The sequence below is a fragment of the Notamacropus eugenii genome, chromosome 1, assembly GCF_028372415.1.
Source record: "Notamacropus eugenii isolate mMacEug1 chromosome 1, mMacEug1.pri_v2, whole genome shotgun sequence".
Classification (NCBI taxonomy): Eukaryota; Metazoa; Chordata; class Mammalia; order Diprotodontia; family Macropodidae; genus Notamacropus; species Notamacropus eugenii.
The window spans coordinates 628,469,919-628,492,788 of NC_092872.1; positions in this window are offsets into that span (position 1 = coordinate 628,469,919).

The following is a 22,870-nucleotide window of genomic DNA, read 5'->3' on the forward strand; positions in this document are numbered from 1 at the left end:
TATTTTGGACATGTTGAATGTAAGATCCTAATAGAATATACAGGTTCAAATGTCCAACAGGCAGTTGGTGATTCAGGACTAGAACTCAGGAAAAGGACTTGAGGTGAATATAAAAATCTTAGAATAATGGAATAGAGGTAACTGAATTCTTAAGAATTGATGAGATCACTTAAAGGAGGCTGCAAAGAGAGAAGAAAGGGTCCAGGTCAGAGCTTTGATGCATATCCACAATTAACAGATGGAACAAGGGTGATGATCCAATGAAAGAACCTGAGGAATAGCCACAGAGGTAGGAAGGGAGGCAAAGGATTGCTTTAAAACAATGAGTACTAAAACCTCCATTTAAGGAGGGAGCCCAGAATAGCCATCTCTTTTGGACTTCTCCATTGTCCTCTGAGCCACCAACTATCTTCTCCCACCCCTCCCCACCTGGCTTTTCAACTTCCTTTTGTATGTTATCTTCCTCCATTAGACTGGAAGCTCCTTGAAGGCAAAGATAATCTTTCTTCTCTGTATTTGCATCATGGATACTTAGCACAGTACCTAGCATACACTATGCACTTAATGAATGTTTACAGACTGACTGACAGAAGCACAGTAATCTGGAAAGGAAAGAGGAGGAGAGGCAGGTCATCAGTATCAGAACTACAGAAAAGCCAAAGGTGAGATATGAGAAAACATCACTGGATTTGATCATTAAAGATCCTTGGTAATTTTAGAGATAAATTTCAGTTGAGTAATGAAATTAGAAGACAGACTGCATAAACTTGTATAATGAAAAAATAAACTTGAAGCATGTTCCTTAATCATCTTTTACAATTTTTTACTACTTTGTCTGCCAAAACACTGCGCATCTCTTGTCTCATTTGAACAGGTAAGGACTTTGTGAGGCAAGATAAAGGAACAGACTCCAGGAGATTAAGGGAATTGCCCAAGGTCAGATAGCACATAAAGGGTACAACTAAGGACCAAATGCAGATGTGTTTACAAGTCCAGGGATTCAGTACTTCTTTTTCACAATGGGGGAATGACTAGAAGAGTTGATGCAGGGGATGGCTTCAGAGAAACCTGGGAAGATTTGTATGAAGTGATGTAAAGTGAAGTGAGCGAACCAGGAGAACAATTTTTTCAATAACAATATTGTAAAAACAAACAGCTTTGAAAGACTAAGGAACTCCAACCCAACACTTCCAGAGGACTGTGTTTGCATGTGCTCCCATAACCTAATAGAGAGGTAATGAACTCAGGATACACATTGAGCCTTTTTTTTGACTTGGCTAAGGCAGGAATTTGTTTTGCTTGAATGTATATATATATATATATATATATATATATATATATATATACACACACACACACACACACACACACACACACACACACACACACACATATGTATGTATATATACATACATACACATATATGTTTACAATGGGTTTAGATTTTATTATTTTCTCAATGTGGGGGAGGAGACTATAGGAAGAAGAAAACTTAGAGCTGATTTTTTTATAGAGTTTTTAAAAATTTTTTAAAAGGAAAGAAAAATTTTAATTACCTGTTACCAAGTCTACCTCCATACTAGCTACCTTAATCATTTAAGGACAATTCTGCCATGAGGTTTGCTCCCTGGTTAGTCAGTTCCTTCCCCAGTATTGCCATATCTTGAGTAGTGCCACTCCCACTTTTCACTTCTAACTCTTTCTCCATCTGCTCCACTTTCCTATTAGTTGCCTTGCCCCTCAACCCTAACCATCCTTTCCCAGCTTCCCTTTATGTTTTGTCTTCTCCTGTTTGAAGATCCTTCAGGGTAGAGATTGTCTTGTTTTCTTGTTTTCTGTCTCAAAAGCTTAGTGTTGTGCCTTACGTAGGGAATACTTAATAAATGTTCTATCTCTAGCCACTGCACCATTCTTACAATTTGGTTCCTTTTTACCTTCTTACCCTTCAGTGGTTTGACTTGATTTTTTTCCCTCCGTTATCTTTTTTTTTTCCCTTCTAGGGGCTTATTAATGAGCATTAGGAAGAGTTTCTTTCTTCTCCATTTTTCTTTTCTTAGTTCTGTCACAAAAGGGTCCTCTCACTCTCCTCTTCCTTGACTATTTCATACCCTAATTTCGATCTCACCATGTTCCTGGCTTCTACTAAATGAGTTCTGCCCTTGGCAGTACTTCTTAACCCACCTCTCCTTCCTGCAGCTCCCTTTGACCATGGCAGTGTCTACTTATAATATATGCTCAATTCACATGGACCTCATTCTCTTTCTTCCCTTTCCTCAATTTAATTTCTCAAAATTCCGCATTAGCTCTCTCGGGACAGCATTTCCATTCCCCTCACTGGCCAAGGCTATCTCATTTCTTGCCCTCCAGTCCCTATACAAATAAGCATGAATATTTCATTTTGGCAGGTGGGGAAAATAGAGTCACAGACATGCAGGCAGTTTCTTTTTCAAAAGTATCAACCTGACCTAAGGTGACCTTCTTAGTCTGAAACACTTCTACTTCTTTGTTGGGGAAAGAGAGAAACAAGTAGGAGAACAAATAAGTCTAGAGTCTCGATTTTCTAATTTATCATTCTAGGGTGAAAACATTGAGTGACATAATGCATCATAGGACTGTCATGGCTGAGTGTGGTACAATACATCAAACAGGTGCAGTCCTCCAAAAAAGCTACCAAAGAGGCTTTAGTTAATGATGGATTGAGTTATTAAGATGTGTTCAAAATTATTAGTATGGTGGGAGATGGGAAGAATGCTTAAGGTCAGAGTGAACACTCTCCTGAGAAAGGTAATGTGTTCCAGAAACCAGGCTTCACTGGGAGTCCCTGAATATCCTGCCATTAATTTATGACAAAGAATTAGGTAAGGCATTCTAGGTTGGGCTAATAACATGCTAATGGCTCAAAGGTTGACATGAGAATAGACTGGCCATGGAACAGCAAGGTTGTACATTGGGGAGTTGTAGGGAATAAAGTGACATTAGGCTACAGAAGGGCTTGAAAGGCAGAAAGATAAAGTTAGACTTCTCTCTTCAAAGGATAGAAAGGATATGGTCTCTTCACCTATAAAACCCAGAATAAAACTATGAAATATAACCTCATCTTCCACCCTCAAAATTGAACCTGAGCTGATAATCAATATTTAGGGGCATTCTCTTAAATGAAACATTAGACTTGAATAACTATCTGAGGAGGAATAGATACCATGATTCTGTCCCCCAAAGTACTTTGTTTATATTCCGTTTAGATGTTTGGTGTGACATAGTTGATAGTTTACTCAGAGCCAAGAAGAACCGGATTCAAGTCTCCCCTCTCACACAAACTAGCGATGTGATTCTAGGCAAGTCACAAAACCTTTTGATGTTTTATGTAATGCTCCAGGACTTCAAGTTGCAAAGAAGCTGCTGACCTGCACTGATAAAGGGAATTTCTTTATCCAGAGGTCCCCAGGTCAATTCCTATACCTGTAGTTGTTGTTTCCCTCAATAGGATGCAAGGACTATTCAACTTTTGCCAGGTTCCTAACACGGGGCCAGGCACACAAAAGGTACTCAATAAATGTTGGATATATGTCGGTTGATAAATTGTTTCATCAGGTTTTTAGATTTTTCATTCACTTTAAAACTAATCTCAGTTGTGTCGGTTGGTCTTTCAATAAATATTTTTCAAGCACTTACTATTTGCCAAGCACTCTACTAAATTCTGGGAATGCAAAGAAAGGTAAAAGACAGTTAAGGAAGGGACTAATGGTGGAGTTTAATGGTGAGACAACATGAAAATAATTCTGTACAAAGAATTAAGTACAAGATTGGAGATCAGAGAGAAAAGGCTCTAGAATTAAAGGATATTGGGAAAGGCTTCCTGGAAAAGGTAAGATTTAGCTGGAACTTGTCAGTGAAGTCAGGAAGTAGAAACAAAGGGAGAATGCCAGACATGGGGGTCAGCCAGTGAAAATGATTCAAAGATGGAAGAAACAGAGTATCTTGTACAAGGAAAAGTGAGAAGGTCAGTATTACTGGATTAGAGAGTATATTTTATGAGGAAGGTGCAATAAGGAATGGGGTGGAGCAAAAAGGTAGTACCTGCCTTCAAGGGGCTTAGATTCTAATGGGAGGAAGAGGGTAGAGGAGAGGGAAGACAGACAACTAGAAAAGAGAACTGAAAACTTCTTTCAGTTCAGGAGCAGGGAGGAGGAAATCAGAAAAAAGGAAGCCCATACTGGGCATTTCTACAAAATGGAAACTCCAGGAGGAACTCACCAATGGGAGAAAAGGGGCAGACCTTGTAGAGGGATATGAGAGTGAGTAGGTGTCATGGTAATGTAAATGGGAAGATCTTTCCCATTCCTTAATAGGCCCATGTGACCTGCCTGGGTCACATGGAAGACATGGAGTCTGTGGTGGGAGGAGTTTGCTGAACAGGTAGAGCAAGAAGGGTAGAAAAAGAAGAGGCAGAGCTGAGAGGAAATTAGTGAGAGAGCAGTCAGATCTGAAGGACACAGGCAAGCCCACAGATGACTGTGAGTGAGAGAAGGGCATTTTGTTTAAGGGATTCTGTTTGTGATTTAAGGGAGCTGGTTTGTGGAAAGCCTAACAGAGGGAAGGCTTGGGGCTGGTGTTGTCCTCTGCATTGTTATTGTGTATGGGTTTCTTTGTTGCTATGATGGCTTTGGCTTTCTGGTGTCTGGATGAATGTTTTGCTTGTCTTCCATATGGAGAGTCTGTTGTATTTTACGATTCAGAATTGCACTGGGATATTCATGGCCATAATAGGTACTGTGAATATCACATTGGCACTACAGTAGGCAGCAGGTGTGAAAGCTATTCCAGAGCAAGGAGGCCCCAATTACTGAGAGAAGTTCTAGGATGAGTTAGCAGCAGAGAAGGCATGGTATTGAAGTCCAGAAAGTCAGAGACAAGGCCAGGAGGACAAAAGAAGAGACACAGTTGTGGTCTAAGGCCTACAATTCCAGAACATAACAGAGAATTACAGGAAATACAAGTTAGCACTTTTTACCTGCACTTAATTCATATTTAACTAGATAAAGAATATCCTAGCATATCCACTGTTCTCAGAAGAGACATTTTACCTGCCAGCCTCTGTGTCATTCCTTGGGCCATACCCTTAACAGACATTTCCTTTCTCTGCCTTTTTATGTGAATCTTGCCCTTCAAGTTCTAGTTCAAGACCTTCTTTTTTCATGGAAATGAGTCAAATCCCCTAGAGCTCCAAAAGGTCTTTAGACCACAGATTAGAGGCTACAAGGAATTTTAGAGTTCATTGACTCCAAACCTTTGAATAACAAAAATGAGGTGCAGAGAGAAATGGCCTGCCTAAAGTGAGACAGACAGAGCCAGGATTTATACCCCAGTCCTCTAACTCTAAATCTAGGGCTCCTTTCACTAGACGTGCTTCATCTCTTCCTCTATTTATCTCATACCTCTTCCATCTAGTACCACAATTCCTTATATATAACAGGCACTCAATAAATGTTGATTTATGATAATGGTTAAAATTAAGATGATGCGTTGATAATGATTTAATAATTAATCCTCTACTACCTTGTAATAGCTCAAGTAACTTTGCCTTCTGTTTTTATTTAATCTATTCATCTATGATTCACACCCTCAATTACATTGTGTGCTTCTGAGGCCAGCATTGTATAGTGGTTAGGGCACTGGCTTTGAAGTCAAATCTCATTTCTAATACTACCTGTATGACGTTGGGTAGGTCCTTTAATTTCTCAGAGCCTCAGTTTGGTCATCTGTAAAATGAAGGGGTTAAGCTTGATGACCTCTAAGGACTATTCCAGTTCTAGACCTATGATCCTATGGCTGGCAAGAACCTCAGTTTTTTCATCTATAAAATGAGGGACTTACATAAGATGATCTCTGAGATTCCTATCAGCTCCAAGCCCTAGAATCCTCTATTTATTTTCTTTGCGTACCTCTCAGAACCAAGGAAAGTGCCTTGCACATTATAGGATATCTATAAATACTGATTATTTATTATATTATTGATCTCCTCCCAGATCCTTTACCCTTCAACCACATCAGATTCATCCTGTTCTCAGGCTATTTTTGTCTTTAGCTAAGCTGTAATTCACAAATATGTCAAATCAATATGCTTACATTTTATAGTTATTCTTTGTGCTTTTCTGTAAAACTGCATCTGGTAAGGAGGGGACTTTGGCTTCTCAAAAGCTATTTCAGATGAGGATAAGTTTTATCAAGTCCCACCAAGCTATAAAGGCATCAAGGATCATTCAGTGACACGTCTGAAGAATCATCTTCACGGATTCAAATCCAGCCTCAGACATTTACCAATTGTGGGACTTTAGGCAACTGACTTAATGCCGTTTGCCTCATTTTTTCTTATCTCTAAAATGAGCTGGAGAAGGAAATGACAAACCATTCCAGTATCTTTGTCAAGAAAACACCAAATAGGGTCATGAAGAGCTGGACAAAACTAAAAAACCACTGAAAAATTGGTCCCACAACAGAATGCATTTCTGTCTTCCAATGATTAGTCTAGTTAAGTTTAGCTGCGAGGCTCATCACTAGAAGGCTAACTACTAGGTGATATATTGTTTGTTTATTTTTTTAATTTCAGCAATTCACAAAAAGCATAGCTGGTAAGTCATAAAATAGTTAAGATCACAATAGTGGAGAGAATGCCAATAGCAAAAAAAAGAGCAAATCTCATGAAATAAATATTTTTGCTACAATTATTCACATTGCCTGATTTTTCATTATGACTGTCTATGTAATATAGAATAGAACCTCTTAAGCTAAAGTCTGTGAGCTTTTAAAATATGTTAATGTGCATATAGATTGATAGCTGCATTTTAATATAATTGGCTTCCTTTATAATATTGTGTGTTTTATTTACTCCTTTAAAAATACATTATGGCACAGTGTATCAGTAAGCACCCCAACATACACAGGAGGACCTGCCATCATGGTTCTTAGATCTTCATTTCTAAAAGGAAAGCAACTTTTGAAGGGTCAACAATCACTTTAATCAAGCACATGTACATCATTTACTTAGTTCAGGAGGAAAGTCAGCACTCTGAACTTCAGAAAAAATACAGAGATCAACAGACTTGGCTTCCAACTGTCTGACATAAACAATACATACATCATAAACCAACAGACAGATACAGCTGTCTGACCATAGTTACCAAAGAGGGAAGCAACAACATCTGGGTTGTCAAAGCAGACGGGATTTCTTACTGGCTTCTCAGAGTCTTATCTGGCACACAAAGCTTCTTCCCCAAAGTAAAACCTCCCCCTCAGAGTATTTATACACTTTTTAAAGCCAGAGGGCATCACAACCCTTGAGAACCAGTGCCTCATTAACGAAAGGTATATGCCTTCCTACAAACCCTCAGGTCCATCAGTGGTGGGGAAGATCTTCTTTAATCACATTATTCAATCAGAGGTACTTTATACTAAAACAAAAATAGCAAAAGATCCTACTTTGCTTGCCCTTACAGACAGGGACCATGGGCTTTACCAGATCACTAAAGGGGTCTTTGACAAACAAAAAGAGGTAAGAACTTTTGTTCTAGAGAAGAGTGTTGCCAGCACAAGCCAAATTATCCTATAAATCTTCCTAGCCAGCTAAGTAGCACATGGTGTCCTCCAGAAGACTTTCCCTTAACAATATGCTCAGCATTCCTAACTAACAAAACATGAAATGTGAAATACAGGGAGGGCTATATTACCCTAACTTGGCCATCATTTTTATTTTACATCTTGGGAGACTCTGAATGAAAAGGAAAATATCAAGTTTGGCCACACACTATGGCAAGTAGCACAGGGTGATCTGGGAGAATTGTTCTGAATCACTGCCCTTTCCAACAATTAGTCTCTAATTCAATTCCAATAAATATAAGGACCTATCATGTACAGTGGACTACGCTGAGTGCTAGAGGAGAGGCAAAGTTTATATAAGACAGATCATCTCTCATGCAGCTCACACTCTAGTAGGAAGATGTGTAATAGCTACATACAGATGATATAAAATAAAGTATTATAAACAGCATTGCAACTTCAGTCATCCTTCCGTTACTGGTTGCAATTTCTCTCAAAGCTTCTGAGTCACTTATCTGGGAAAAGTTAGAATACCTTATGTTCTCCATTGCTACTTCCAAACTCTCCATCTCTTGCCATCATTCAAATTTCATTCTCTCCACATTTGTCACCCAACCTGAACGCTGGCACCTATCGATGCCAGGACACTTTCCTTTCTTTCTCAATGAGTCCAGGGACTGAATCTGATCCCTGATTGCCTGGTTCTTTTCCACTCAACATTTGTCCTCTTAGAACAAGATTTCAACATACATGTTGAGGTACCTTCAAACATCCTAACTTTCCAATTTATCAGTCTATTCAATCCACATGAACTACTTCTCTAATCCATCTCAGCTATACACAAAAGAAATCACACCTTTGATCCTTTCATCATTCACAAATACTCTACTCCTATGCTCAAGGTCTATAAAAGTCCATATTCAATTCATCTCTAATCATTCCATCTCTCTGCAAACCTTACTTCTCCTAAGCTTTTCTTTTTCTTAACCATAATCTCTATCCCTTTACCTCTCAGTCCTTCACTAGTCTATCACCCTTGCTCTGACTACACTTTCCTCCCTTTCCAATCTTGTCTTCTTAGTGAACAGTTAAACTTTATACTATCTTCTATTTTCAAATTCCTTGTTCCCTTGTCCTGTCACTATTTATTTCTAGCTAAACTCCAATTGCGAATTACTCCAACAAATACTTACTTTCTCTGCTCCTACTTACATGCTGCTAAACATAGAGTAAATCACTCAAACAGGATAACCAAGTTCACTAAAAATTTTGTTATCTAATCTCAACTGCACTCTCACTGAAGTGAGGTAATCATTCTATTTCTCAGTATTTCTACAACAGTTATTCTAAGCATTCTCTTCTCTCTTCAGACTCCTATGGCCCCCTTCTTTCCATCCTCTCAGCTCACATCCTCCTTTTACACTTTACCAAGAAAATAGAGGTTATTTGCTATAGATCTCTCATAATTGTCATCCCACAATTCCTTGATATCATTCCCCAATATTTCCTCCTTCACTCCAGTCTCTGATGAAGAGGTAGCTCTTCTCATCTAGGCCAACCCCAATTTGAGTACCCATGATCCAATTCCCTCCCATCTTCTCCAATAGATTTTCCCCACTAATGTTTTCTTTCACTACATTTATAATCTTTGATCTTTCTACATTTACTTATTCTTCCCCTGCTGTCTCATTGTGTTCATCTTTTGTTGACAGAGAAGACCATGTCATCAAAGAAATGATGACATGACTTGCACTTCACTTTGTTTTGAGTGAGGGAGGGCTGTGCAGGTCACGAGCATCACTTCTTCTCCAGAGTCATCTGAATCCAGTGAGCAGATATTCATCAGGATGACTGGAGATGACCCAGGATGAGGCGATTGGGGTTAACTAACTTGCCCAAGGTCACACAACCAGTGGGTGTCAAGTGTCTGAAGTGAGATTTGAACTCAGGTCCTCCTGACTCCTGCACTGGTACTCTATCTACTGTACCACTTAGCTGCCCCCCTGCTGTCTATAAACCCTTACTAGACCCTACCATCTGGGACAGAGCATGGGCCTGGAGTCAGGAAGACCTGAGTTCAAATCCATTTTCAGACAATAAATAGGTGCATTACTTCAGCAAGTCATTTAATCTCTCTGAATTCCAGTTTCTTCATCTTTAAAATGGAGATAATAAAAGTACCTAAGTTGCTATGAAAGATAAAATTCTCATGTTGTTATGAGGATAAAATTAGATATTTGTAAAGCTTTTTACAAATGCAAAGGCATTATATGAATGCTAGGTATCATTATATTGCTTTTTCCTTTCTCAGTCAAGCTCTTTGAAAAAACTTACCTATGTTAGGTGGGTATGTGTGTATACATACATATATGTATGCATTCGTGTGTGCATATATATAATATATATAAACACTATATACTTGTCCTCTCCACTATTCTATTGAAAAAATAAATTTATTAGTATCTTTTGTTTTTATATTGCCTAAATGTTTCCTTGTATCTTTCACCATCCTTCTTCATAGAGCCATTTCATAATATAAATAGAAAAGAAAGATCAAAGAACAAAGAATTTATTTAAAAATAAAAATTAATGGATTGTTCAATAAACATGTAACCCACCCTACCACACCCCTCTGCAAAGAATTTATCTTATGCAGAATAAATTTTGTTCAAGACTCTCATTTTTACTCTGTGTAGATCTTATATTTTTTTGTAAGCTACAGATTGTGGGGTTTTGTTTTCTTAACCATTCTGTAGTTCTTTCATTTGATTCACATTTAAAATTATGAGAGTTAGGTTTATATTTTCCTCCATTTCAGTCTAGTATTGCTTTTTTTCTGAATTAGGATTACTTTAGTTTATTCAGTTTTAAGACAACCCTGTTCCAACAAGATCTCTTCCCCTAACTTTTAACATCTCCCTCGTTTTGGAGTTTAACATAATTTATTGGTTATTTTTTTCATTCTAAGGATATCTTTCCCTTTTTTCCTCTCATCTAAAGAGTTAATCAATTATTCCCCTCTTTTCCTCCCCTTCAACTTATTTTGTTGTTTTTTTCATTTTCTCTACCTTTTTTCTAAGAAAATATTTCTTTACCTTTTTTTCTTCATTCTATTCTCTTTCTGTTTATTCTAAACTTGTATTCTTTGATTCATGATCTTTTTACTTCACTTTTCCTTCTCTCATCTCTTTTGTCTTCCTTACAAAATTAAAGCTTCCAAAGTACCAAATTTGAGCTCCCTTTTTCTAAATAATTTCTTTATTATTGCCTCATAAATTTTTCCTCTCCCCTTTTTCTGTTGTGTCTTACTCATAAAAATATCAATTGCCATAGAGATTATTGTGTATAGGAGCAGAGTACTCATAGTAGAACTTCTCTATATCTCCATATCCCTAACAATAAGATTCAATTCAAACACCTGCCATTCTCATCGTCATTTTCTTTCCCTGGAATTTTCTTTGCCATGGAATCTCCTCCCTGGGTCCACACCTTCCTCCATCCTCCATATGCTTGTTTACCCTTCAGTGCAACTATTACCTCTCTCATCTGCCATTTATTTCCTTTTAACTTCTTCTTTCAAGGTTCTGAGTTTCAGTGGAGCCAAAATGGTAGAGGAAAGACAGCAACCCAGCCAAACTCTCCCAATATTCCCCTTTAAATAACTGTAAAATAATGCATCAAATCAAATTCTATAGTGACATGGCCAACAAAAGGTTGGAGGCGAGACATTTTTCCAACTAAAGACAATTTAGGAGGTTTTCAGGAGAGGTCTGTGATACTGATGTGAGAGATACCCCAGAGTGAAAGCAGCAGTAGCACCAGGATTGGGCCTTGGAGGTGGTGATAACAGCAGTAGCAGCATCTGGGGCTCTCAGCCCAGAGACATTAAGGGAATCAGACAATTGGGTAGAAAGTGATTACAGGAAATATTTTGCTGGCACTGAGCATAGGACCTAGCACTGTTTGGTGATTTTATTGCCCATATGGAGTTCTGAGTCAATTCCTATAGAGGATATTGAAGAAAGGAGCATTGTCCCCATAATAGAAATTTCTCTGTATGCCTGGGAAAACTGAAAAGCAGTTGGGCAGAAAGTAGTCATGCAACATCTCATACTGTATAGCAATAGAAAGTTAAAATGAGTAAATTACTTAAACATAAATGATGACATAAGCAAATTAGGGGAACATGGAAAAAAATCTATATGTCAGATCTACGGATAAGGGAAGCATTTACAACCAAACAAGAGACAGAAGATCAAATAGGAAGCAAAATGGATAATTTTGATTACACAAAATTAAAAAGGTTTAGCACAAACAAAACCAATGTAGCCAAAATTAGAAGGAAAGCAGAATACTGAGGAAGAATATTTACACAAGTTTATCCAACAAAGGCTTCATTTCTCAAATATATAAGGAACTGAGCCAAATTTGTCTTTAAAAAAAAAAAATGAGTCATTCCTCAGTTGATAAATAGTCAAAGGTTAAGAACAGGCAGGTTTTCAGAAGAAGAAATAAAAGCTATCAATAATCAGGTAAAAATCCCCTAAATCACTATTAATTAAAGACATTAAAATTAAGACAACTCTGAGACAAATACTGGAGGAGATGTAGATATAAATGTGGATATAGATGTAGATGTAGATGTAGATGTAGATGTAGATGTAGATGTAGATGTAGATGTAGATGTAGATGTAGATGATGTAGATGTAGATGTGAAAAAGCACTGTTGGAGTTGTGTCCAATCATTTTGGAGAAAAATTTGGAACTACACTATAAAAAGGCTATAAAACTGTGCATATCCTTTGACTCAGAAATATCACAACTAGGTCTGTATCCCAAAGAGATCAAAGAAGATGGAAGAGGACTTATTTATACAAGAATATTTATAGCAGTTCTTTTCATGGTGGCAAAGAATAAGAAATTGAGGGAATGCTCACCAATTGGTGAATGACTAAACAAGTTGTACTATACAATCGTGATGGAATACTATTATGCTATAAGAAATGGCAGGCAGGATGATTTCAGAAAAAAAATGGGAAGACCTATATAAATTGATGCACAGTGAAGTGAGCAGAACCAGGAGATCACTGTACCCAGCAACACCACTATTGCAACAATATTAACTGATTTTTTTTCCTCCTTAGATTTCATAATTTTTCTTTATATTCCCTCATGTCTCATTTTCTGACTCCCTCCCCATTGTTGGTGGATTTACCTCCCAAGGGTTAGATCTCAACATTGTCTCAGTCTCCTCTCACATTGTAGAATTCATTTTTTTTTAAATTAAATTATTTTATTTGTTTTGTGTTCAACAATCACTTCCCTCCCTGAGACAGGATACTATCTTATATAGGTTCTACACATACATTCCTATTAAATACATGTTGCATAAAAGAATTAAAATGAATGAGAGAAACCATAAAACAAAACAAAACATAATACAAAAGAAAATGGTCTGTTTCTATCTGTGATCCAATTCCATAGTTCTTTCTCTAGATGTGGAAAACATTTTGCCTCAAGAGTCCATTGGAAATTTTTTAAGTCCATGCGTTGTAATGAAGTACTAAGTTTACCAGAAAAAGTCCTCATACACTGTGGTTATTGCTGTGTACAAAGTTCTCCTGGTTCTGCTCCTTTCACTCAGAATAAGTTCATATAAGTCTTTCCAGGCTTCTCTGAAGTCTTCCCGTTCATCTTTTCTCATAGTACAATAGTATTCCTTTACATTCATATACCACAACTTGTTCAACCATTCCCCAATTGATGGGCATCCCCTTGATTTCCAGGTTTTGGCTACCACAAAGAGAGCTGCTATAAATATTTTTGAGCATGTGGGACCCTTTCCCATTTCCATCATTTTTTACTAACCTTTGTCTCTGGCCCTACGAACTTCTGGGGGAACAAGACTGGCCCCAGTGCCGGTCCCCTTTCTTTCAGTTCTGATGCAGCCACATCATCTGGCCCCCTACTCCAGTTCCCTTTGTTCTCTATTTCTCTAGCTAACAATAGCTGCCCCAGACAAAGTATTCTCTTTTCCTTCTATTTAAGTGACTAGAATCTAATGCATGTAGGCATGGAATGGTGGAGTAAGGGTAGGGGTAGCAGGAAAATTGCTGAGTGGGTTCCAGAGCAAAAGCAAGTAGATTGGGTTGTTCAACATGCTGGAGCATGAAGGTTGGCGAGGAAAAAGGATGCTGAGTGAATGAGTTGTAGATTACAGTTCTCCACTGTTAATTTTTAAGACTCTTAGATTGGCTTGTTATGCTTTTTCATTTGGGGACCTATGAAGACATCTTTCATCTTGGCTAGAGGGAACTAAGAGTTAATGGGTTTTGAAGAAAATGTTTCTGTCTTCTTTGTTAGATCATCGTCCATGGGTCCTTTTGAGTCCTCTAATCTCTTTTCTCTATAATTTTTCACTTGATGATCTCATCAGCTCCCATGAGTTTAATTGTTATCCCTACATTGATTGGCATTAGTTGGTTTCCCTGCCTCATGTCTCTCCCCGCTACAATCTATCCTCCAAACAGTAAACAAACTGACTTTCCAAAAGTGTAGGTGTCACTATCTCACTCTCTTACTAAATACATCCCAATGATTCCCTATTATCCTGAAGATAAAACACAAAATCCTCTCTTTCTTATTTGAAGCTATTCAATATCTGGCTCCTACCTACCTTTACACATTTCTCCCTCCATATGTTCTGTTATCCAATCATACTATTCCTCACAAATAAGGCTACATCTCTTAACTCTGTGCATTTACACTAGCTGTTTCCTATGCCTGGAATGCACTTCTTCTTCACCTCTGCCTCTTAGTTTCCTAGTTCCCTTCAAAACTTTTCTCTGTTGCTACATTCTTCATGATGCCTTTTCTAATTTGTCCAGATGCTAATGCCTTTCCTCCATAAACTACCATCTATTTATTTTGTAAATATTCTGGGGTTGGGGAAAGAGACAGAGAGAGAGTTCCTCCAGTTAGAATGTAACATCTTCACAGGAAAAGACAATTTTGTTTTTCTGTTTATAACCCCAATGTAAATTTACATTTACTATGTCTGGCACATAGTCAGCACTTAATAAATGCTTTTTGAATGAGTGACTAGAATGAGTGACTAAGCAGCTGAGTGACCAATTGAAGAAAGATGCAAAACCAAACATTCTGCTATGTGAGGTCTAGGATATAAAAGCTGTTACTTATTTAGAGGAGGGAGGTGGTGATGAATGGCTTCCTAGAGGAGGTAACATTTGAGGTGAATGTATAGGAATTCAGTAGCCAAAGGGAAGTTAGTCATACAAAAGAGCTTGAAAGGCGAAGAGTGGGAAAGAATAGAGCCTGCTCTAGACACAAAAAATTAACCACAGATTACAGATTCCAACAACTGGAAATCCTAATAGTCATCCAGTTTTTATTTTATAGATAAAGAAACTGTTACTCAGAAAGTAAAGTGATTTGGCCCAGGGACATCAATATTAAGTGGAAGACAAGAATTCAGATCCAACTGTTCTGACTCCAAATCCAGCAGCAACTCAGGAAAACCACCAACTAAGATATGAAAGGTGGACAATATCCACACCATTGAAATCATGGATCTTTTGAAGAATCAAACATATACTTATAGGAACCAAAAGAGGAAAAAGCATTGTCAGGCTAATGAAGAGAGCAGACAGGGAAACATACTGTGAGACAATGGAATCCAGAGAATATCAGGAATATATAAGATCCCTGTGTGAGGACGGCTGCACATGTACGCACTATAAATGAAAGTGTAGGGGAACAAAAGCAAACCAACATATTCCTCTAAAATAAAATTTTATCAGGGGATACCTCACTGTCATTAATTTCTTTCAAATAATTTTTTTCCAGTTAAATAGTATAGTGGGGTTTTTTTTCCTCCCAAAGGAGGGGAAGAGGAAGGAAGGAGAGAAAAATAATCCTTGTAACAAATATGCATACTCAACCAAAACAATTTCTGTATTATTCATGCCTAAAAATGTCTTTTTTTTTTTCTCTAGCCAAAGAGTAGTATCACACTCAAAGGATATCAGGGGGAAAATTTTAAGTCAGGCACAATTCCTACAACTCAAAACTTACCTATGGTTTATCTTTGTGGCCAATACATCACATTGATTAGTAGAACAGAGCAAAGAGACTACAGAGGAGCAATGGAAACTACTTACTCTATTGGGGAGAGGAAACTATCCAGTGGTGGATTGGGAAGCATTTAACTGACTCTCTGGGGAAAAAATATACTCACCAACTCAATTTTAAGTTAAATCTGCATTATTGACATTTTCTCCATGACTTTCTTAAATTTAGACAATCAACAATACAATAACTCAAACCCTAATTTATTGTCTTCTCCAATTTATGAGGTATGCATATTCACACAGAAAATGTAATAAGCAGGTTCAAGTTGACCTCAGTATATCCCTAAAACTATCCATCTTTTTCTTCTCAAGAGATTTAATTGTCCTCCTGCTGACTAGGAAATTACCAAGAAAAAGAATACCATAATTCTATGTTGCAGTATAAAAAGTCAGGAATAATTTCCTGAATTTGTTGGTTTGTTTGTTGTTGTCTGTCCTTTGTTTTTAAAGAGAATCAGTGACATAATGGGTGTTGTATTGACCTGTGTATGAATTGGACTTAAGTCAGGGAGAGTTGCAAAAAGCCATCAGCCTTACACTATGCTCCAGAGCCATCAAAGTCCAGCGGCAAGACAAAAGTCAGGGCAATGGGTGATCACCCAGGATGCAATGAATGGTCTTGGCATCTTCAACATCTGACCGAGCTCTAAGTGCTCCACCGTGTTTACTTCAGCCATCTCCATGGTCATTGCAACAAATTGCCCATTCCACTGGAGGAAGTCTTCACATCAGCAGGCATCTCTCTTCTACCTGGTTTAGGCTGTCTGATGACACAGTTCATCAGGATGTGGCTGCTGCAAATACTACAGCTTCTTGGAGCCATAGGTGAGAGCTAAGTGCCAGGTGGACACCAAAAATGGATGAGCAGCCCTGAGAAGTGCTCAGAAAGCCCTCACATCAGAGGTGCTACGCCGCCTCAAATAGCCATCTGGAAGCACAGACTCTTGAAGAAGGAAAGTATCTCAAGGGTTCAGCCCTTAGCTAAAACATGGATAGACATTATAATACCCCCAACAAGTGGCTAGACATTCTTTGTCAAAAGGATTCCAGCGATCAGGACTTCATGACTTCCCCCCAAAACCCCAGAAAGCTGATTGAATTTTTTGACAGCTTTAATTGTTAGGAAATTTATCTTTTGATGGAACAGAAACCTGATTCTGTCTTTTTCCACCAAAAGTCTCCTATGATTAAGCAAAATAAGTCTTATTCTTCCATGTTTTTGTTGTTGAGTTGTTTCAGTTCTGTCCATTCTTCATGATCCCATTTTGGAGCTATCTTGACAAAGATACTGAAGTGATTTGCCATTTCCTTCTCAAGCTCACTTTACAGATGAGAAACTGGGGTAAACAGGGTTAAATGATTTGTCCAGGATGACGCAATTAGTGAGGCCAGATTTGAACTCATGAAGATGGTTTCAAGCCCAGTATTCTATCCACTGTGCCATCTACCTGCCTCTTATAGTCCTTGAAATACATGAAGACACCTACAATGCCCCAAATTGCTCTACACGCATGCACTTGCACACATACACACGCACTCCTCTTCCCATTTTCTCTACTCCAAGTTAAATAACTTGAGTTCCTTCAGTCAGCTGTCATTTGTCATAGTCTTCAATCCTCAATCCTCTCACCATGTTGGTTGTATTTCTCTGGCTTTGTACCAACTTACCAAAGTCCTGGCTGAAATGTGTCACTCAGAAACGAAATCAACACAATACCTCTTCTCTGCTCTGATGACCTGTTCATGGTATAAAGCACATGTGACATTTTGTCAAAGTTTCCTTTCTCTCTTATAACATATCTAGTCTTTTTCTTCTTCCTCAGTGATGTAGAAAAGTTTGCTATTAGGATTTACCCAAAGGAAGCTCCTGTGGAAATCTAACTTAGGTTTTCCCAGCTCCCTGAGCCCTGAGTCTCAGTTACTTTGATTATTCAAGTCCTTCATTTCATTTAATACCTTGGGTAAATTCTAATTGTTTCATCCTGATCCTTCAGTTCCTACTCATTCCTTGGCTTGTGATTGCCTGAATTTTCTCCTTCCCACATTACTCTGTTCTTTTGTGTTTGATTCTTGTCCAACTACTAAATATGTCATAATTCCCTCTCCTCACTGCTGAAGCTACAGAGCACATTTAATGTATGGGTAAGTGTAGGTAGCACCCATGGATAAGGAAAAATCCCAGGAATTAGTTGTGTAAACAATTTACACCAACTAGCCATTGCAGGTTCTACATCTTGCTCTGGAGGGTTGTTAGAGAATTGTAATTCAATTGGAATTGAATTGGAAGATTGGAAGAGACCACAGAGCCTAAATAGCCCAGCCTCTGTCTGAATAAAGTCATCCCTTCCAAAGTCTCCCCAATGAGTGATTACCCAATGTTTCCCGAAGCAAACCTTGCCACTTTGGGTTGATTCTAATTATTAGGAAGGAGGGTTGGGGTTTTGGGGGGTTTTCCATGTTTTGTTTTTTGTTTGCTTATTACACAAAGTCTAAATCTGACTCTCCATAAGATATCCCTTTACTAGACTCATTGAATCACCTAAAAAGCAACAGCACTTCCTTTTCTGTTCCTCGAAGCTGTTAATATTCTCCATCTTCTAGTGTGTTCTATTTTGGGAACCTCATCTCAGAGCTCTTGATTCTCCATATAGATCTCCATGATAGTGCACTTGACTTCAAATTAAATCTACACTCAAAGGAACCACAACTCCTCCAGAGATTCCTACGAACATCACAGTCATGGCCACACTCTTCCAACCCACTACAACATTTTTCATCTTAACACTACAAGACTCACAAACCCACTTACTTGAATGCCTCGGATGGAGAGCTCACAACACTCCCCACTCCCACCCCACCCCCTGCCAAGAGTTACTGCGAAGAGAGACAAGAGAGCAACAGCGGAGAAAAGCTGTTCTTCCAGACCCAGCTGGATGGTCTTCTAATTGAAAATGTCAGTCTGCAAGCCCAGGTGGTTACAGTAAAGGACAAAAAGCCCTGGCTCCACCAACAACGAGAATGTGCTTCCCAGGCTTTGGCCAACTTCCTAAGTTGGCCAAAGAAGCTTCCCAGCCATGGAGGAGTTGCCCAGATTTGGAGCCCACACCATCAGTTAGTTCTTAAAGCTTCAGTACTAGTAGGATTCTAGTACTGAGCAGATGAAGGTGTGTTTTGTGCTTTCTCACTTACCCAAGTTCCATAGGCGATTTGATTTATGACTGAAGAGAGCCCCCTACTGGAGCACTTCAAGAAATTTATCTTGGAACTCAAACTTGATTCAACTTAAGTCAAAGTGACAAGACAGATCCAGAAGCTTTGATAAGGGAAATAATCAATAGTCAAACATCCTTGGACTTTCTTTAAGTGACAGTCTACTTTGAAATGAGGCTACATTGAAGGGTCTCAGTTTTCTTTTTTGTGAAATGGGGATGTGACACTAGATAATCCCTAGGTTCTCTTCTAACTCAAATTCTATGATGGAATAGTTTCTCTAGGCCTTTTTGTAGGTGATGGATCCCATGAACTTTCTGGTGAAACTGAAGAATCCCTTTTCAGAGTAATGTTTCTAAATGCATAAAGTAATAAATCAATAATTCCTTTGGAAACCAATTAAAAAAACAAATTCAAGACCTTATGTTAAGAAGTCCTGCTAGGGAAATGTGGACCCAGTTATAGAAGATCTTGCAAAAATGGTAGCCGCCACATGCCTGCCTGATCTAAAACTACAGAGTTTCTAAAACTAAAGGCAGACCCAATTCCCAATCTGCCAGGAACCAAACTAGTAGCCCTATAAGTCAAACACCCCACCACCATCCCAACCACATTCAAAAAAATCTTTCATATTCATCTCAAACAGTTGGACTCAAACTAGACAGCTGTACAAGGTCTGCTCCCATATGATCCCTTTGTAAAAGGCAAAGCATCTATGGGAAGGACTGTTCTTTACTGTGGGCAGGAAAGCTACTTCCAGACAGGATGCCATATTCAGGAGGCACAGAAAGCTGGAGAAAAGAGAAAATAAATAAAGTCCACAGAGACAAACCCACTCCCAACTGTTGGGACATCCCGCGGCAACTAGGACCCACAGATCTCAACCTTTATACCTTCTAGAAGTAAGTTCTGGGTAATTCCAAGATATCTGGAAATTTCATGGCCCTCTTGTTGGCCCAGTATGAGGAGAGTCATAGAATCATAATTTCAGGCAGCTAGGTGGCACAAAGGATAGAATGCTGAGTTTTGAGTCAGAAAGACCTGAGTTCAAATTCAGCCTTAAAAACTTACTAGATATGTGACCTTGGAAAAGTTACCTAACCTCTGTCTGCCTTACTCTCCTCAACTATAAAATAGGGATGATACCTACCTCCCAGGGTTATTGTGAGAATAAAATGAGATTTTTTTTTTTTTTGCAGAGTACTTAACATAGTAAGCACTTAATAAATGTTTGTTTCTTTCCTTCCTTCATTGATCTAGAGCTGGAATGGACATCAGCTAATCCAGTTTACTCATTTTATAAATGAAGAAACTGAAGATCCATGAAGTTAAGTGATTTGTCCAAGGTTATGCAGGCAATATCAGAGGTGTGATTTGAGCCCAAGTCCTCTGATTCCAAATCCAATGTTCTTTCTACTGTACTATGCCAACTGCTTGCCTACCACTCCCTGTAATAATAAAAAACACTCAACAGGAATTCTCCGCATTTAGTCCTTGTCACTTGCAACCAGGCAATCACTTGGGGGAAAAAAAAAACAGATCCTACCAGATTGCTAGTGATTCTCTAAAGGGGCAAAGAGAGAAAAGTGATGGTTGGCCTTATATGAACTACAAATGACTTTGGTGCCCAAAATATATAATCTTCAGCTGTTGTGTGCAGCATTATAGGGATACCACCACAGAACATCAAACTGCCTTCTGCATCAACATTTGAATGAGTGCTTCTTGCTACTGATTTCTCTAGCACTAAGGAAGTTACTACACTACCCATGAAAAGAATGGCTGTATCAATAATTGGTCACCAAGGATATTGACTAGTGAATCACCTATACTATAGAGCAGGACATTTTGTGGGGGGTGGGACCTTGGTCTTCTTTGTCAGTCTGGTGAAACCTATGAGCCCTTTTTCAGAAAAATGTTTTTAAATGCATAAAATGTAATACATTGGACTTTTAAAATTATATTAAAATAAAGGTGCAATTTTTCTTATCCAAGGTCATGGATGCCCTGAACTCTAATTCAGACTCTTGAGGGTCCATGGATTCCAGATTAAAAAACTTCGCTCTAATATCTAAGACCCTTTAGGAATTCCTAGCCACAAACCTCCCCAATGGGTTCATTCAGCAACTTACAACATCAGTTGAGGTGCTGGTGATATTTTAACCTTCAACCTGATGTCTTACCTCAACCTCTACCTGCCAACCTCTAGTCTTCCAAGATGAAGTGAGGCATGCTTCAGCTTTCTCCGAACTCAATCTAAAGGGTATGCAATTTAATATATACTTACAAAGGGAATAAATGGAAAATTGTTCCAAATGCAAAAGGACAATCCAAATACCTATAGGTCCCCTTTGAGCTCTGTAACACATCTTCAACTTTCAAAAATTCATAAATGCTACATTCCAGGTCTTCCCCAGTGTGGGGGTAATCATAAACCTAGATGACACTTTGATCTACCCCACAGACTGCAACATAACATACCCAGTTGATGTGAACAATGTTGGCATGGCTCCATGAGCACTACTTGTACAAAAAGCTGGAAAAATATCAGTTTTGACAGAAAGAAATGGAATAGATGGACACATAGTCCTCAAGGGGGTAAATATTGAACCTTGAAGGGACACATAACATCCAAATGTGAACAGTCTCATGGCCATGAAATACCTACAGCAGTCCCTTGGGCTCCCCAGATACTATTGTCTTTTCATCATGGATTTATCTTACTTAACTGCCCCTCTACTGACTTTCTAGAAACTTCTAACTTAATTCATCAAACATTTGTCATGCATCTAGTTTTGTGCAAAATACCATGCCATAATTAGTAGAGATATAAAGATAAGACATAGTCTTTCTAATAACCCTCATGTAACTTGTAATTTAGAAAAACTCCACAAGTTGATGGTTGCCAAAAAGAATTCAATAAGTTATTTCAATACCATCTCCCTCTGACCTTAAACTAATACCCAAAATCATAATGATTGATGTTCATTCAGGGTTTTAATGCTTGTGAAACACTTTTTGTACATTAATTCATTTGACCCTCCCAACAAATTCACATTAGAGACAAGGAAACAGGGGTTTAAAAATGTACAGTAACTTGCCCCTCATCATATAGTTAGTAAATATCCACAGTGGGATTCAAGCCCAGTCTTCCTGGGTTCCAATCTAGCAACCTATCCACGTTACTACATAAGAAAAAACCTCTATCACTGCCCTCGGAGTTGTGCCTTACTGTATCAAAAATCAATCCATCACAGTTGCCCATAAACCTTCTTTTCATTAAAATTATCAGCAGCAGAGGATAATTATCTAGGAGGAAGATTTAGTTATAAATAAGGCCACCTTCCAGTTCTGATGCCCAAATCTCAGAAGACCCAGCAGACCACTGGATTCTCAGATATCATAGATAGCCTAAATACTCAATCAGAAATCATTCTATTGGACCCTTTTTAGTTGATTTCATTTCTGGATTTCATATCCATGGGCAGCAGAACTCATGAGCTGGTGTTCTTCTGCTTAAACTTGAGTTCTTGAGTCTTGAAACTAGTTACTCCTTTCACTCCTCAGACACTCAAAAGGCCTGAGAAGTTTGCCATCCCTGTGTCACAGTCAGAAAAAAAGAGATGAAATGAATGTGGCAGCAATAGTAAAACCAGTAGATCACCTGCAGCCAGATTTGCTTGATCTCCCTTCATGAGATAGTAACTCTTTCAAGAATGAGATTCCATCTCCATTAAACCACATGTATGCAAACACACACACACACACACACACACACACACACACACACACACACACACACACACACACACACTAGTGTTTGCATGTGAATCCCAAGGAAGGATGGGTGGAAAGTGTTTAGGATGACCATATCCCCATATTCAGAGACAGCATGGTATAATAGACAGAGAGCCAGC